Source organism: Trichosurus vulpecula, chromosome 4, assembly GCF_011100635.1.
Source record: "Trichosurus vulpecula isolate mTriVul1 chromosome 4, mTriVul1.pri, whole genome shotgun sequence".
Classification (NCBI taxonomy): Eukaryota; Metazoa; Chordata; class Mammalia; order Diprotodontia; family Phalangeridae; genus Trichosurus; species Trichosurus vulpecula.
In genome coordinates, this window is record NC_050576.1 from 158,090,153 (window position 1) to 158,096,032 (window position 5,880).

The 5,880-nt window shown below is 37.5% G+C and overlaps 1 pseudogene; it reads left to right on the forward strand.

Moving 5' to 3' along the window:
- The first annotated feature begins 205 nt into the window (after positions 1-205).
- LOC118846880 lies at positions 206-995 on the forward strand (annotated as a pseudogene).
- Positions 996-5,880: the final 4,885 nt, after the last annotated feature.

Sequence of the window (5,880 nt, forward strand, 5' to 3'; positions counted from 1 at the left end):
TATTAAAGTTAAAAAATAGGGGATACTTAGATAAACTCTGCATTCCCTCCCAAATCTAAATCATATGAATTTAAGTGAATTGATGTGGGGAGAGGAAGAGGAATGATATTGATCTGAGTATGAAAAGAGAGTAAAAATAAGTCCTTGCCACTTTGGGAGTCAGTGTTTGTTCTTTCTTACCCTCACAGGTGATTCTGCCCATGACATGGAGAAAAAGAGCCAATCAATGGTGACAGTTTCTTTTCTCTGTGTTCCCCCACTTCTAGGAAGAGGTCCCCTGGTTCTTCATTCCACTGCTCCTTATCTAACTGTTTATTGCCATTGGGAACCTCTTGATTGTCACTGCTGTAAAGCTGGATGCTTGGCTCCATAACCACATGTACAATTTTATCAGCATCTTCTCCTTCCTGGAGATTTGGTATACCACAGTCACCAATCCCAAGGTGCTCTTAGACCTGGTCAGTGACCAGAAGACTATCTCCTTCACTAGTTGCCTCCTACAAATGTATGTCTTCCATTCACTTAAAACAACTGAAGGCATTTTGCTGGTGACTATGACCATTGACAGTACATTGTTATCTGTAATCCCCTTAGATATAAGACCACAATGACTGGGCTCTGTGCGCAGTTGAATACTGGTTCTTGTGTGTTTGGCTTCCTTATCTTACTCCCTGAAGTTGCATGGATCTCCACCTTACTCTTCTGTGGCTCCAATCAGATCCATCAGATCTTCTGTGACTTTGCCCTTTACTGAACTTGGCTTGCAAAGATGCCTCTACAATCCTAGTGCGAGATATAATCCATGCTATTACCATCCATTCTGCTGGCCTGATCATTGCCCTCTCCTACATTTTAATTACCACTGTAATCCTAAGGATACCTTTAATAGTCACCAAAAGACTTTCTCCACCTGTACCAGCTACATTTCTGTCTTGCTGTTGTTCTTTGGTAGTAGAGCATTCATGAATCTTCCAGGCCATTGGCAGTCATCTTGACCTATGTCTTGCCACTGGACTATGATGACTCTGAAGAAGAGAATGAGGTTGATGACTTTGCACAGCTCTGCCTCACTTAAATCCAGTTCACTTGCAAGTCAAAGCATTGGACTCCTACATCATTGGTCCTCTTTGAGACCAAAAGATGAACAACAAAAACTCATATATCTATGTTTTTCAGCTACTTACCCTCCATGATGGGACACAACCGTTGCAGCGACATTTACCTTCCTTAGCCTCATGTTCCACCCTATTATCTATAGTTTCAGGAACAAAAAAATGAAGGAGACCATTAAGAAACTCTTCTCTTAAAAGTGAGAAAAATAGAAATTTTAGAACCTGAAATACCAAGTGTTTATATTATTTATAGAGAGCTTAACCTTATGTATGTTTGCTGTGTTGATTTTTACCATGGCCCTATGAGGTAGGTCATTTTAAGGGACCTTATCATAATATACACTTTACCCTCCCTCTTTGCCTTTACTAATATAGGATTAATCACACACTTCCTCCAGAGACTGAAATTTAGAAGGCATATATTTTAATTGTTAAATATTTTGCTACATTTTTAATTTTGACTGTACCTTCATTGCTTGAGCACCATAAAAATAGCTAAATTTTGCATCAAGTTAGCAAAGGTAATCCATTAAACTATGAAGCTACCAGATACTCTATTTTTTTACTTTGTTGGTTACATACCAGGTGAGATTTTGCCCAGTCCTCTATTTTTTTTCACATTTGAGGAGGCACACTGCCCATAAGTGGCTTCATTATTTCCTAGAGACATCTGAGGGTAGGCCAGAGTTTTCCTTTGCTACCACCAGCACTCTGTCTCCTAGTTTTTTCTCCTATTCAACTCAATTTGTTTTATTTACTTTTGTATCATTTTCACAGCATGAATAACATTGTAGATTTGAGGACAGGTTTAGGGCTGCTTGCCCCAGTCACCAAAATGACTCATTGACTTATTGTGTCTCTGTTTTTATTTTACTGTAATTTATTCCATGTTGCCTCAATAATCTATTCTTTTCTTCTTGCTGAGTCAAATAGAAAATGATGGTCAACATAGGTGCAGAAATTCTGCGAAGTAGTTGACCATTCCAAGATTCTGTCTTTTCTTCTTTATAGAAGCCATAAAGTTATACTCAGGAGTATTGCAAAGTTATATTCCTAAACAAAGCTTTCCCATACTTGCTTAGTCTTGGCACATAGTTTCTTCTATATGTAGTATCTCAGTGTTTTCAAATAGCCTTGAGCTTAAGATTGCTACATTAATGCTTTGGCATCATAATTTAGGATGTGAAAGGAATTTTTGGTTGGAGATTTGGGATTAATGAATTCTAATGATCTATTTCTCATTGGTGCTCATTGATGCTTCTACTGGCACAGTGGCCTTAGACCATTATCCTTAAAGAGTTGGTGACTTTTTAAATACAGCATATACAGCATATATGTAGGCTTAATACTACAATGACAAGGCCAATTATTCTTTGTTCATCCTGCTTCCTCTAGAATGTAGTTTGAGGCTACTAATTGAGCCCTATGCTTGGCACATTCCTTTGTACACCTAAACAGATATTCTTAAACCAGGTTGAAATCTCTTAGAACAAATTTCCCTGATCTTGTTTTTAGAAATCTTTTTTTTTCTATTACAACCTATCCAAGCAACTTCTATCCTTAATCCTTTTTCTTCTGGCTTCATTTATTCTCATTTTATTCTCTCTTTCCTAAACTATACATACACAGACATATATAAATACACACAATGACACACATAAACATACACTCTCCATGTTCTCCTATATGTTCACAATTAAGGTTTCACTTGACATCTCCACTTAAAACCTAATTATACTCTCCTTAAACATCCTCTTAAAATTAATTTCTGCTAGAACTTCGTTTTGTTAAGAACAAACATTTTTCTGTCTCGAATAGTGATATGATTTTGTTGATATGGATATGTTGCCAATAATATAGATACCAACCCTTGTATAACCAAATAAATAATCTCCAAGAAATACTAGGGCTGAAAATTTTCTCACACTATTTTTAACTTTTTGATAAGCCTCTTTAAACTTACTTAGACTAGGGAAACAAAAGAATGGATAGACATGATACTTACTAGAAAGGACTAAATAGATGGGGGTAACATGTTGGCAAAGGTACCACAAGAAGACTGGGATCTATAGGGATTAAGCTGGAAGGTCCTTGTGCTTGACTTTCCCTTTGGACATTGCAAAGACTTGATGAAGCATTGTAGATACATTACCTCCCTCCTATAGGATGCCATTTAATGATCACCTAGGTATTTGGAATCTTTATAATTGATTCTTCTCCACCTCAACTCCCAGAGTTAGCCAATAAGCTATATTGCTCTTCATATTGAGAACAGAATTAGTAACCAGTTACTGCATTTTTGTGCTACCAGGAGTTGAGCATGGTGTCAAGACTGTGGCAAGGAGTTGCATGAAGTCTCCCATGATACCTGGAAATGGATATGTCCCCACAAAGGCCTAAAAAGGAAGATATGAGAAGAATGGTATTCAATGCATTGGATGACGTAGTATGACACCTGAGTAATAGTACAGCTTGTTATAATCTAACCAAGGAGATAGATAACTTGTTCTTTGATTTAAGGGTCTCTGGACTGTCCCTCTTATTCCTCTCTGGCTTATAGGTGGGTAAGATTGTAATTTATATCCTCAACTCAGAGTGTGAAGAGATTAAATGTCTGAACACAAATGGACTTTTGTCTAAGGAAGTAACCTATTGGGTGCATCTCTTAGAGAATGGATAAGCTTCTTCAGGAGGTAGTGGAGTCTCTTTCATTGGAGTTTTTCTGGCAAAAGTTGTGTGACCATTTGTCACGTATGATGTAGTGAGGATTCCTTTTCAGGTATATTTTTGGAATGGGTGGCCACTAAAATCCCATTTAATTCTAAACTTCTGTGATTCTTCTCCCATGATATCTCTTCTTTTGGACAACTTGGAACCTGTCCTTCAATAGTGGGAGAAACTGAAGATTGTGACAAAGCTCAGATAATGATAATTAGATTGGGGAGGGGTTCTGGATTTTTGCTTCTGGAATTCATAGGAAAACATGACTGTTTCAGTATCTCCAGAATAATTTCTGTTTTTGTTTTAATTTTGTAATCAGTTTTTGATCTCTCTCCCTCTCTCTCTCCTTCTCTCTCTCTCTCCTTGTTGTGTTTTAAAAATGTAACATAACTCAAAGGAACTTCAGTGGTAACACCTTTATTGAAAAACAGGCAAAAGGTGAAAAGAGATAATTTATATAGATTTGACCCTTTCTTCCAGAAGGTAGAGGGTTATGTCGGCAGAGACAGCTTGAGGGACTGATGATTACATAGGAATAACCAACAAAGTATCAACTAGCCTCAGTGTGCATTTTTATTAGATTGTTTGTAATTGACATTTTAAAAGTACTTGGGGTATCTGTGCAGAGGAAGGAACAAAACAAATATTTAAGCACCCGTATATGCCAGGGGCTATGCTAAGTGTTTTATAAATATTGTCTCATTTGATCTCACAGCCTTAGGACATGGGTGCTATTATTATCCATCCCCATTTTATAGTTGAGTAAACTGTTACAGAGATTAGATGGTTTGTCCAGGGGCATACAACCAGTAAGTATGTGAGGATAGTTTTGACCTTAGTTCTTCCCAACTCCAGGTTTAGTTCTCTACTCACTGTGTCACCTGGTTGTCTCTAGGTGGCAGAGGGTGCCTTTGTAAGGGACACTAGTTGGCTTCATTTACTTCTCAGTGCAAAACAATGTCATTTCTAATGTTCAAGAATCATGACCCCATGACCAGTCTATAGACTTATAGGATCATAGATTTATAGGTGGAAGGGAATTTAGAGATTATCTAGTCCAACTCTCTTTTTTGTATATGAAGAAACTGAGGCCCAATAAAGGTGAAATAACTTTCCCAAAGTCATAGTCATTCCTCTAAGCAGTTTAAATCTTCCAGGATTTAACCCAGGTCCTCTGATTCTAATTCCAACATTTCCATGATGCTACACTATCTCCCAGTGACAGAGGTCTTTTTTTTTCTTTTGCATATAATGAGTGCTGCAGCATGCTCCAAATCAAGCCAAATGTGGATCCATGTGGCTATGCCACAGGCTGTCACAGATCTTCTATTGATCTTTTGTTTTAGTTTCAATAAAGTCTAAGTTTCTTGGGAGTCTGAGCCTTTTCTCTCTTGAAAAGCCTAAATGGATCACGCTTGTCACAGTATGTCTTCTTAAAAGTGGACAATTATCCAGCAAAGAAGGCAAAGAAAGAACACTCAGGTAGGAAAGGAAAGAGTAGAGAAGGGTCATGAAAATACAAGAAGGAGTAAATTTCCTTGAATAGGAGATGGTCAGTAGTGCCAAATGCTGTGGTCAGAAACCCGTTATCGGTAAGTCCACTTTCTAGTGATGAACCTCCAGTACTCAACGAGTTTGATTTTCAGATAGCAAGCACTCTTTATCATCACACCTGTGCTTGAAACTTTTCCAACAGTAATGACAGAAGCAACTCACATTTTACTACTGATTTAAGGTTTATAGTATATTTTATTCATAATAACATTAGCAGGTATGGAACATAAAAGTTGTTATTATTCCTATTTTCCTGAAGAGCACACTGAGTCTTAGCAACTTTCCCAGGGTCACTCAATTAGAATGTGTTGAACTGGAATCCCAACCCAGGTCCCTCCTCACTATAAAACCAATGCTCTTTCTACTGTACCACACTGCTTAGTCAAAATTGCCAGTTTGCATTGTCCTGGCATAGATTTTGAATGGAAAGTAAATTGATTTAATCAGTCAAATAACCCCCATCGTAATAAATGTAATTGCTAAGCTGCTCAAT